General features: G+C 35.2%; 1 long non-coding RNA gene and 1 other non-coding gene across 31 annotated transcripts in view; both read right to left on the bottom strand.

The window, feature by feature from the left end:
* LOC104651773 (uncharacterized) overlaps positions 1 to 13,440 on the bottom strand; it is a 229,964-nt gene that overhangs the window by 64,254 nt on the left and 152,270 nt on the right. For 29 of the 30 annotated variants that reach the window (XR_012516361.1, XR_012516343.1, XR_012516348.1 and 26 more), the window contains 2 exons: positions 1,492 to 1,585; positions 435 to 569 (listed from right to left, as the gene is read on the bottom strand). This is a non-coding gene — a long non-coding RNA (uncharacterized LOC104651773). The remainder of the gene's footprint in view (positions 1 to 434; positions 570 to 1,491; positions 1,586 to 13,440) is intronic. The other variant, XR_012516359.1, reaches the window with a different exon arrangement.
* On the bottom strand, positions 12,213 to 12,319 carry LOC120364104 (U6 spliceosomal RNA). The gene has a single exon (XR_005579456.1). It is a non-coding gene; the product is annotated as a U6 spliceosomal RNA (small nuclear RNA).

Consider the following 13,440-nt stretch of genomic DNA (forward strand, 5'->3'; position numbering starts at 1 on the left):
AACAGACAATGAGATACTGATGTGTTCAACTTGTATCATCAGTATCTCTAAATCTTACTATGAAGGATTCATACATATCTTTAATATCTAAATGAAAAGTCACATTAAAACTAATCTAAATATAACCTAAGAGCTAATAGTTTAGAGAGAATGTTATCTGAAGCTACCAATGTCCTTTAAAAGTAGAGATTTTTTTAAAGACACTTGACTTTCTCCAGAAACCTATTCCAGAAACCAGAATGTCCAGAATGATAGAATAAGAGCCTCCAAAATTGACTCAAAATGCAAGTAATACGATTCTTGGCAAATATTGTCAAAAATCACATTTTTCATAACTGTAAAAATTATTAACCAAAGCTTGTAAAAATTCAATGATCAGAAACATTTCAACAGCAGAAAATATTTTCGATTTCAAAAGTGGGCAAATTCATTACCTTGACTTGTCACCAAGACTTTTATGAGAGAGCTGCCACCATGACTCAAAGATTTCCCACTAGGTCCCACTGCTGGCATTGGGGATTGCTTTTCAACATGAGATTTGGAATGGACAAACATGTAAACAATATTATCTGGGATGGGAAGAGAGAGACAGAGATTTGTTAACAGTTACAAAATTATGGCTAAATAGGAGGAATGAGTTTATGTATTCTATACCATAGAAGGACTACAGCTAACAATAACATATAATTTCAAATAGCTAGAAGGACATTGAAAATTTCTACTTCAAATAACTGATACATGTTTGAGATGATAGGTATGCTAATTACCCTTATTTGCTCACCACACTGCTTAGGTACTGAAACATTACTATGTACTTCATGAAGATGTATAATTATTATTTGTTAATTTAAAAAATGCAATTAAATAAAGAAAATAAGATGAGTTTCAGTAAGAACAGAGATATTTGTGATGTTTTAACTGAGTAGAAAAACTCTAAATAATTCCACTGATTATCCCATATCTCTCTTTGCATCCTTGTGGTATTCTTAATAATCAGTAACATCAAATTATGGCAGCTGAGAAAGCCAGCATCCAAGCATACATTTGAGAGGGAAAAAATAACTTTTGTTCCCTAAAGACCCATTCCAAGAGAATTACTACTATTTCACCTGTCTGGCAATTTCTCAAAAAACTAAAGGTTTGTTTTATTTGAACTGACTCAGATTTCCCTAAGTGATGAAATTCCTATCATAAAAAAAAAAAAATTGTCTAAAATAATTAGGGGAAATTGTTGACTACTGTAGTAGTATGAGGCAGTAACACCAAGTGGAGCAAACATATGATTGGCCAATAAATTTTTAAAACCCTGAAAAATGAGATATTCACTGGGGGCTTTGAAAAGCTCTCTGTTATATTAATGGGAATATAACAGACCACACACAGAAAAGAAAGAAGTCCCTAATCTGGGTTCTGACAGTAATTCAGGCTCTGTGCAAGCCAGAAGTGGATACTAAGGTAGAGTTGTAAACTTTAAGATCATTGAAGGCGTACCTTAATTCAAATAGAGCTCCTTAAGAAATGGTGAGAGAAATACTGGTCCAAGACATTTAAAAAGTCTCTGTCCAAGCATTAGCAGGCAACTAAGCTAATAGAAAAAGAGATGTTCATGGTCACACATGAAAAAAAAAAATTTAGAAAATTAATCAAGGCAAACAGAACAGCAATAAAACAGCAATAAAGACAAATCCTGGGAAAGGAGGGGCATCTAATTCCCAGAGTTTTCATACTATATTATTATAAACACCCAGTTATATCCAGGTATGATGGTTTATGCCTGTAATCCAAGCACTTTGGGGGGATGAGGTGGGTGAGTCACCTGAGATCAGGAGTTCAAGACTAGCCTGGCCAACATGATGAAACCCATCTCTGCTAAAAATACCATACACACATATATATACACATACACGCACGCACACACACACACACACACACACACACACACACACACACACACAATTAGCCAAACATGGTGGTGCATGCCTGTAGTTCCAGTTAATGGGGAGGCTGAGGCAGGAGAATCACTTGAACCTTGGAGGTGGGGGTTGCAGTGAGCCCAGATGACACCACTGCACTCCAGCCTGGGCAACAGAGACTCCATTTCAGTAAATAATAATAATATCAAGTAAGAGCTGTGTTTAAAAACAAAATTTAAAATCTGGACAGGTCCTCTTAAATTTGAAACTATATAAATGACTTCTTTAAAAATAAGAAAAATGAATATAAGACTAACAGATTAATTTTTAAATCAATGCAAAGAAAACAGCTGAAAGAATTCTACAAGACAACTCTCCTGGCACCTTAAAGCTATTAATCACTTGGAAAATAAAATGAAATAAATGTGGCAGAACTGCTCTAAAATTGGAATAAAGAGAAATGACAACCAAATGCCAAGCAAAACAAGTGTCAACCAAATAATCTGAGACTTCTCTGCCTTTTTAAACTTTTTTCTTAACATTTCAAAACTTAGAAAGTTGAAATTACAAAATTAGATGTCACATTTTTAAAACACTTAGAAAAATAAGTAACAAAATATTCTATATTTTATATAATGCAATAAAATATATTACATTTTATATAAAGTTAAACCTCAAGTAAAATCTTTTTCACATTATAAGAGGATTATTCTTTCTGTAGCTCCAGAGTAAAATGAAATCTGTTTCAATGCAAGCATGCACAGTTAACAACTGTCTCAAAAAACAAAATATAGTCATAACTGATAGAACTCAAGCCATCAAAAATTCAAAGGTCATCAAATCACACAGTCTTCAACAAAAAGTAACTTCATTGTTCTTTAGAAGTCGCACCATGTTACTGAACTGTACTTCCATCTGGAAGTCTTTTCACTAGATTCAATTTAATTCGAAATGAACAGTTAATGGGAAAATTATCAGCATAGATTGCAAGCAAAAGTGGTGAAATATTTCTTCAATAAACGTTTTTGCCCATGTAGTTATGTTTGGCCTCAGGACTCCGAATTTAAACAAATATTGGCTGAAAATATTAGAAAATCCAATTAACAATGGTTTGTAACTCAATGTTGTTCATATCATTATAAAACAAAAAGACTAAAAGACTGGTGGTGTTTTATAGGTTTTCAAAAACTTGGACTCCTTGCATCTTTCCATCTAGTATATAGTATATATATATATATAGTCAAATATTAATATTGCACATGTGCTTATAAAATATGAATATGTGGTCAGATTTCTATAAACATGATTGTTCAATTCCTGTATATTTTGCTAGTTTTCTGCTTTTTATTCTGTGAAATGGAAATTACAACATACCCTATTCTGAGTAACTATTTTGAAATAATCTTATCCAAAGTGGCCTGGCTCGGGAGTTTGCTTTCTGCCTATAAACAAACAGCATTAAGCTTGTAAAGATCATACAGCTACATTTTGTAGATTGTGTATTATGTGTTTTATATACACTGAGAATACCTTAATTAACATACTAAAAATTTATCTCTAGTGGTTTCTTTTCACTAACTTATTAAACTTAAAAAGTTTATACTAAGCATAAACATAAAACGTTATACTAGTATAAACTTAAAAAGTTTATACTTAAAAAGTTTCATACTATTTTATATTATTTTAATTCTTGAAAGGTTTATCTTTTTTCCTTTCTTTCTTGTGTTTGATCTGATTGATCCCCTTTACCTTTTTCATAGTTATCAAATTTTAATTTGTATTTTTATCTTGAAGGTCTCAATTCAATCAAAATTCGTATTTTTCTGTTAAGCAATGCAATTATAGTTACCTCATATAGAGGTTAACTGCTGTTACAGAGATTCAACATAACACTTTCTTTAATGTAACTATCTAGAAACATATGCTCATATTTGCATACTTAACATAATGCTCTGCCATGCATAGTCACAAGTTTTATGAGTTTGTCGAAAAACATGCATCAGTACCTGCAGTAACAGGAGCTTCATGTATCTACTTCCTTATCTCTGAATTACTACTTCTGGGAGATTTTGATCAGTTATAACAACAAAAATGCACACACACTCATACACACATATACAAACACATAGACAGCATAGGGAATACATGTGGAGTTAAAGTTAAGAAACTGAAGTTTCATCTAAGGACTCCCTGCTTGGGAAGTACTTATGCAAACCTTAACTAAAATTACAACTTCTCTGTTTACTTCCTCATTCTGTGTCCTCTTTCAATGCAGACCTGCTAGATTTCAGTCTACAGCATCTGAACACAAGCCCTATATATTCCTATAAATTTTAGTATATATACACACACATGCCACATCACAAGTGAAGATTTTGTAAGTGATAATTACCCTGAATATTTGGAAGCCTATTTAGTTATAAAATATTTACATTGACATATTTTATGAGAATAAAAAGCAGATTATTGAACTAATTTAACATTTTCATAATTCCTTTCTAATTTTGCTTCTGCTTTAATTTGAGGGTCATATGAGCACCAGGGCTTAAATGCCTTATTTTATAGAACACAGAATTTAATTCCAGAATCATGTTTTCTAAGCATGGTTGACTACTTTCATTACTCCATATACTTTGGAATTGTTTTGAGATATTTTCAAGAAGAATACTAAAATGTTTTCCGTTTTCATGTAAAGTTTTCAGCAATTTTTATTAATCCAAACTCAAATATGTATTTTTAAATTTTTTTTCTTTTTTTTTTTTTTGAGATGGAGATTCATTCTTGTTACCCAGGCTTAAGTGCAATGGCATGGTCTCAGCTCACCGCAACCTCCGCCTCCTGGGTTCAAGCAATTCTCCTGCCTCAGCCTCCCGAGTAGCTGGGATTACAGGCACGCGCCACAATGTCCAGCTAATTTTTTGTATTTTTAGTAGAGACGGAGTTTCACCATGTTGACCAGGATGGTCTCAATCTCTTGATCTCATGATCCACCCGCCTAGGCCATATTTTTAAATTTCTAAGCAAATTTGTATGCCCGAGTACTATTATAAGTTTGTAGTCCTTGAAATCTCATCTGGAACTGGAAATAAATGCTCTGATAATCCCCAGAATAAATTATTTCACAGAAATTCTTAGGGTTATAAATTATTACTATGTCACTCTGACTTTACAGTAATCCCTCTACCTGATATAGTCAATGTATTTCCTTAGAAAATAAAAAAAGAATATAAATGATTAGGTAGCTTAGATAGTCCTTAATTTAAGCAAAATGAAATATGATTTTGAGATTTTGCTAAATCATATGTTAAGTTCAAGTTTGCAGAAAACCTGCTTTTTTATATTTAAGGTAGTAATTAATGAAGAAAAGATATATCCATTAGTCTTAAATATAAACTCACCTCCAAGGAAAGATGATAAAAGTTAACAGCTAAATTTAAATTTGTACTGCAAATATACAAACTATCATTCATAGAATAACATGATATGCCATGATAGGAAAATATTTCACTCAATGGTTACTACATTTCTAATTATTTTAAATTAGTGATAACATATAAAATGTATCAATCTTAATGTTGAATTTTATATTTAAAGATAATGGGGTAATCCATAGGAATAATGAATTCTTTATTATGCTAAAATATATTTAAATTTCACAACAATCTGTCTAATCAATTGTTTTAATCAGTTTGTAAGTGCATAATTCTTAGTACATTAAAATACCTAGTTTTTTTTTCACTAAAACTTTACAATCTGTGTACATTACTACAAATCTACTTGAGTGAGTCCAAAAATAATGTTACAAGTTTGTGGTCAGTTTATTTTAACTTTTTAAAATGTGGGATTTGGAAGTACATGTACATATCTGTTACATGGGTATATTGTGTATTGCTGAGGTTTGGGGTATGAATGGTCTCATCCATCTCCCAGGTAGTGAGCATAGTAGACAATAGGTGGTTTTTCAGTCCACGTTTCCCTCCTCTCCTACCCATTCTAGTAGCACTCATTGTCTATTGGTCCCACCTTTATGTCCATGTATAATTGATGTTTAGCTCCCACTTATTAGAACATGCAGTATTTTGATTTCTGTTTCTGTGTTAATTTGCTTAGGATAATTGCCTCCTGAACTATCCATGTTGCTGTAAAGGACATGATTTTCTTCTTTTTATGGCTGTGTATTATTTCATGGTGTATGTGTACTACATCTCATTTATCCAGCTCACCATTGTCAGGCACCTAGACTGATTCCATGTCTTTGCTGTTGTGAATAGTGCTGCAATGAACATATGTGTGCATGTGTTTTTTTGGTAGAATAATTTATTTCCCTTTGTGTTTATACCTAGTTGTGAGATTGCTTTAACAAAGGTTCCAAGAACACACAAAAGGAAAGAATAGTCTCTTCAACAAGTAGTGTGAGAACATTGGATATTTCACCTGCAGAAGAAATACATTAAACTCTTATATAAAATCAACTCAAAATGGATTAAAGACTTAAATTTAAGACTGGAAGCTACATATAAAACTACTAGAAGAAAACATAGGGAAATAATGTCAGCTGCATGACATTATTCTGGGCAGTAATTTGTTGAATAAAAATACCACAGGCTACAAAAATGAAGGCAGACAAGTGGGATACGTCAAATTAAAAAGCTTCTGTACAGCAATATTTAAAAAAGAAGACTAAAGATACAACCTATAAAATGGAAGAAATATTTGTAAACCATGCCTTTAATAATGTGTTAATATCCAGAACACATAAAAATCTCAAACAACTCAATAAAACAAATAACCCAATTTAAAAATGAACAAAGTAGCTGAATAGATATTTCTCAAAAGACATACAGATGCCCAAAAGTTGTATGAAAAATGCTTTAAAGAAATGCAAATAAAAATAACAATGAGCTATTACTTTAGACTTGTCAGAATGGATATAACCAAAAAGACTAAAGAGTTGGTGAGGATGATGAGTAAGGGAAACTTCTGTACATTGCTAATGGGAATACAAATTAGTACAGCCATTATGAAAAACAATATAGAGGTTCCTCAAAAAACTAAAATTTGAACTGTTATAGTATCCAGAAATTCCACTGCTGGGTATAAATGCAGAGGAAATAAAATCAATGTCAAAGAGATACTTGCACCATCATGCTCACTGCATCATTATGCACAATAGCCAAGATATAGAATCAAATGAAGTGCCCATCAGTGAATGAATGGATTACAAAAATGTAGCACATACATATAGTGGGCTTAAAAGAAAGTCTTAAAGACTTAAAGTCTATCATTTGTGATAACACAAACAGACCTGCAAGACATTATGTTAAGTGAAATAAGACAGGTACAGAAAGACAAACACCACATCATCTCACTTATATGCAGAATCTGAAAAAGTTGAACTCATAAAAATGAAGAGAAGGGGGGAAACCCAAGATGGCCGAATAAGCAGCAGCTCTGAAAAGCAGCTCCCAGTGAGAGATGCAGAAGCCGAGTGGTCTCCAGAATTCCAAATGAAGCACTAGGTTCATTTTGTGGGTCTGGTTGGACAGTGGGTATAAACCAAATAGGGCAAGTTGAGGCAAGGCGGGGTATTGTGCCACCCAGGAGGTCCCTCTCTGTGACCTCTGTTCCGATACAGCACTCTACCCAAGCCTTCTACAACCCACAGAACAGGAGATCTTTGCCAGGCTGAAAAGCCTCAGCAAGCTGCTTGAACAAGGCAGAACAGCAACTTCAGTCAGTGCCAGGGCTGTCAGCATAGATTTAGGTGGAAGCACTGGCTGACACAAAAGCCAGAAAGCTGGCTGGACCGAGCCACCCACCCCCACCCCGAAAGAAGGGTAACTGAAAACAAGTAAACAGCCCATATAGCAGGACGGGTCCCCCTGCAACAAAGCCTAGCAAGCTAAAAAACTCTCACTCCAGAGTTTTGCACCCAGAACATCAGTTAGAGAGTGACTAGGAATGATCGAGCTCGGTGGGGAGAAGGGAAGCTGCCATTGCAGAAGCTGGTCTAATTTTCCTGAGTAAATAAAAAATGCATCAGCTCCACTGAATCCATGGCAGCCCAGCAATGCCTATGCAGGTAGAAAATGGAAAGGCCACCTCCTCAAGCAGCTACCGGAAATCAAAACTATATAAATCCAAGGAGATGGGAAGAAACTAGTGTAAGAAGAATGAGACCATCAAAAACCAGAATGTCTCTCCCCAACCAGGAGATCACAACTCCTCACCAGCAAGGGAACAAAGCTGGATAGAGACGGAACTTGACAAATTGACAGAAGCAGGCTTCAGAAGATGGGAAATAACAAACTTCTCTGAGTTAAAAGAACATGTTCTCTCCTTATGCAAAGAAACTAAAAACCTTGAAAGAAGGTTAGAAGAAATGCTAACTACAATAACCAGCCTAAAGAAGAACAGAAATGACTTGATGGAGCAGAAAAACACAGCCCAGATATAGGTGAAGGGGAGGAAGGCAGCAAATCACACTGCCATGTGTGTACCTATCCAAGAATCTTGCATGTTCTTCACGTGTACCCCAAAGCCTAAAGTGCAATTAAAAAAAAAAGAATTAACAAAAAAGCATACACAAGTTTCTTTCTTTTTTCTTTTTCCTTTTTTTTTTTTTTAAGACAGGCTTTCACCATGTTGGTCAGGCTGGTCTTGAACTCCTGACCTCAGGTGATCCACCTGCCTTGGCCTCCAAAGTACTTGGATTACAGGCTGAGCCACCACACCCAGCCTAACTTTCAATAGCCGAATAAATCAAGCAGAAGAAAGGATATCAGAGATTGAAGATCAACTCAATGAAATAAAATGAGTAGGCAAGAAAAGAGAACAAAGCATGAAAAGAAATAAACAAAACCTTCAAGAAATATGGGATTATGTGAAAAGACCTAATCTACACTTGAATGGTGTACCAGAAGATGATGGGGAGAATGAATCCAAGCTGAAAAATACTCTTCAGGATATTATCCAGGAGAACTTCCCCAACCTAGCAAGGCAGACCAACATTTAAATACAGGAAATACAGAGAACACCACAACATTATTCCTCTAGAAGAGCAACCCCAAGGCATATAATCATCAGATTCACCAGGGTTTAAACAAAAGAAAAAATACTAAGGGCAGCCAGAGAGAAAGGTCAGGCCACCCACAAAGGGAAGCACATCAGACTAACAGCAGATCTCTCAGCAGAAACCCTACAAGCCAGAAGAGTGGGGGCCAATATTCAACATCCTTAAAGAAAAGAACCTTCAACTCAGAATTTCATATCCAGCCAAACTAAGCTTTATAAGTGATAGAGAAATAAAATAAAATCCTTTATGGACAAGCAATTGCTGAGAGATTTCATCACCACCAGGCTGGCCTTACAAGAGCTCCTGAAGAAAGCACTAAACAAAGAAAGGAACAACCAGTACCAGCCACTGCAAAAACATACCAAATGGTAAAGACCAATGACTCAATGAAAAACTGTGTCAACTAAAAGGCAAAACCACCAGACAGCAATGAAATGACAGGATCAAATTCACAAATAACAGTATTAACATTAAATGTAAACACACTAAATGCCCAAATCAAAAGACCCAGACTGGCAAATTGGATAAAAAGCCAAGCACCATCGGTGTTCTCTATTCAGGAGACCCATCTTATGTACAAAGACACACATAGACTCAAAATAAAGGGACAGAAGAAGATTTACCAAGCAAATGGAGACAGAGAGAAAAAAGGAGGTGGCAATCCTAGTCTCATAAAATGGACTTTAAACCAACAAAAATCAAGAGAGACACAGAAGGGCATTACATATTGGTAAAAGGATCAACACAACAAGAAAAGCTAACTATACTAAACATATATGCACCCAAGACAGGAGCACCCAGATACATAAAGCAATTCCTTAAAAACTTACATAGAGACAGACTCCCACACAATCATAGTGGGAGATTTTAACACTCCACTGTCAATATTAGACAAATCAATGAGACAGAAAATCAACAAGGAAATCAAGTACTTGAATGCATTATCTGGACCAAGCAAACTTAATAAACATTTACAGAACTCTGAACCCCAAATCTATAGAATATACATTCTTCTCAGCACTACATCACACTTACTCTAAAATTGACCACATAATTGGAAGGAAATCATTTCTCAGCAAAGGCAAAAGAATGGAAATCGTAACAGTCTCTCAGACTACAGGGCAATCAAATTAGAATTTGGAATTAAGAAACTAACTCAATACTGCACAACTTCATGGAAAATGAACAACTGGATCCTGAATGTCAACTGGATAAACAATGAAATGAAGGCAGAAATAAAGATGTTCTTTGAAACCAATGAGAATGAAGACACAACATATCAGAATCTCTGAGACACATTTAAAGCAGTGTCCAGAGGAAAATTCATAGCAATAAATGCCCAAATGAGGAGCAAGAAAAGGTCTAAAATCGACATCCTATCATCAAAATTGAAAGAGTTAGAAGAGAAAGATCAGAAAAACTCAAAAACTAGCAGAAGACAAGAAATAACTAAGATCAGAGCAGAACAGAAGGAGACAGAGACACAAAAAACCCTTCAAAAAATTAATCCAGGAGTTGTTTTTTCAAAAAGATCAACAAAATTGACAGACTGCTAGCCAGATTACTAAAAAAGAAAAGAGAGAAGAATCAAATAGATTAAATAAAAAATGATAAAGGAGACATCACAACCAATCCCACAGAAATACAAACAACCATCAGAGATTACTACAAACAACTCTATGCAAACAAACCATTAAATCTGGAAGAATTAGATAAATTCCTGGACACTTGGACTCTCCCAAGACTGAACCAGGAAGAAGTTGAAAGCCTGAATGGACCAATAACAAAGTCTGAAGTTGAGGCAGCAATTAATAGCCTACCAACTAAAAAATGGCCAGGTCCAGATGGGTTTATAGCCAAATTCTACCAGACATACAAAGAGAAGCTTGTACCATTCCTTCTGAAACTATTCTCAACAATACAGAAAGAGGGAATCCTCCCCAACTCATTTTATGAGACCAACATCATCCTAATACCAAAACCGGGCAGAAACTCAGCAAAAAAGGAAAACTTCAGGTCAATATCCATGAAGAACATAGACACAAAAACCTTCAATAAAATACTGGCAAACAGAATGCAACAGCAAATCAAACAACTTACTCATCATGATCAAGTAGGCTTCATCCCAGGGATGCAAAGTTGGTATATACAAGTCTGTAAACATACTCCAGCACATAAACAGAACCAAAGATAAAAACCACATGATAATTTCAACAGATGCAGAGAAGGCCTTTGACAAAATTCAACAGCTCTTTATGCTAAAAATCCTCAATAAAGTAGGTATCAATGGAACATGTCACAAAATAATAAAAGCTATTTATGACAGACCCATAGCCAATATCATACTGAATGGGCAAAACCTGGAAGCATTCCCTTTGAAATCTGGCACTAGACAAGGATGCCCTCTCTCTCCACTCCTATTCAATATAATATTAGAAATTCTACCCACAGCAATCAGGCATGAAAAAGAAATAAAGCATATTTGATTAGGAAAAGAGGAAGTCAAATTGTCTCCATTTGCAGATGACATGATTGTATATCTAGAAGACCTCATTGTCTCAGCTCAAAATCTCCTGAAATTGATAAACAACTTCAGCAAAGTCTCAGGATACAAAATCAATGTGCAGCAATCACAAGCATTTCTGTACACCAATAACAGACAAACAGCCAAATCATGAGCGAACTCCCATTCACAATTGCTACAAAGAGAGTAAAATACCTAGAAATACAACCAACAAAGGATGTTAGGGACCTCTTCAAGGAGAACTACAAACCACTGCTCAATGAAATAAGAGAGTAAACAAATGATGGAAAAACATTCCATGCTCATGGGTAGGAAGAATCAATATTGTGAAAATGGTCATAATGCCCAAAGTAATTTATAGATTCAATGCTATTCCCATCAAGCTACCAAAGACCTTCTTCACAGAACTGGAAAAAACTACTTCAAACTTCATATTGAACCAAAAGAGAGCCAGCATAGCCAAAACAATCCTAAGTGAAAAGTACAAAGCTGGAGGCATCACACGGCCTGACCTCACACTATACTACAAGGCTGCAGTAATCAAAACAGCATGGTACTGGTACCAAAACAGAGGCATAGGTGAATGGAACAGAACAGAGGCCTCAGAAGCAACACCACACATCTACAATCATCTGATCTTTGACAAATCTGACAAAAACAAGCAATGGCAGAAAAATTCCCTGTTTTTTGTTTCGTTTTGTTTATTATGAAATGCTTCACAAATTTGCATGTCATCCTTGCACAGGAGCCATGCTAATCTGCTCTGTATCATTCCAATTTTAGTGTGCGTACTGCTGAAGTGAGCACAGGATTCCCTGTTTAATAAATGGTGTTGGGAAAACAGGCTAGCCATGTGCAGAAAGCAGAAACTGGACCCTTTCTCGACACCTTACATTAAAATTAACTCCAGATGGATTAAAGACTTAAATATAAGACCTAGAAACATAAAAACCCTAGAAGAAAATCTAGGCAAAACCATTCAGGACATAGGCATACACAAGGACTTCATGACTAAAACACCAAAAGCAATGGCAACAAAAGCCAAAATAGACAAATGGGATCGAAATAAACTCCAGAGCTTCTGTACAGCAAAGGAAACAATCATTAGAGTGAACTGGCAACCAATAGAATGGGTAAAAATTTTTGCAATCTACCCATCTGACAAAGGGCTAATATCCAGAATCTACTAAGAACTAAAATACATTTACAAAAAAACAAACCCATTCAAAAGTAGGTGAAGAATATGAACATATACTTTACAAAAGAAGATGTCTATGAGGCCAACAAACATCTGAAAAAATGTTCATTACTGGCCATTAGAGAAATGCAAATCAAAACCACCTTGAGATACCATCTCACAACAGTTAGAATGGTGATCATTAAAAAATTTGGAGACAACAGATGTTGGAGAGAATGTGGAGAAATAGGAACACTTTTACACTGTTGGTGGGAGTGCAAATTAGTGCAATCATTGCAGAAGACAGTGTGGCAATTCCTCAAAGACCTAGAAATAGAAATACCATTACTGTGTATATACCCAAATAACTATAAATTGTTCTATTATAAATACACATGCATATGTATGTTCATTGCAGCACTATTTACAGTAGGAAAGACCTGGAACCAACCCAAATGTCCATCAACAATAGACTGGATAAAGAAAATGTGGCACATATATGTCATGGAATACTATGCAGCCATAAAAATTAATGAGTTCGTGTCCTTCATAGGGTCATGGATGAATCTGGAAAGCATCGTTCTCAGCAAACTCAAAAGAACAGAAAAGCAAACCCTGCATGTTATCACTCATGGGCTAGTGTTGAACAATTAGAACACATGGACACAGGGATGGGAGTATCACATACTGCAGTAAGTTGGCGGAGACTAGGGGAGGGATGGGGGAGTGGGGAGGGATAACGAGGGGAAAA

Source organism: Saimiri boliviensis, chromosome 2 (assembly GCF_048565385.1).
Source record: "Saimiri boliviensis isolate mSaiBol1 chromosome 2, mSaiBol1.pri, whole genome shotgun sequence".
Lineage (NCBI taxonomy): Eukaryota > Metazoa > Chordata > Mammalia > Primates > Cebidae > Saimiri > Saimiri boliviensis.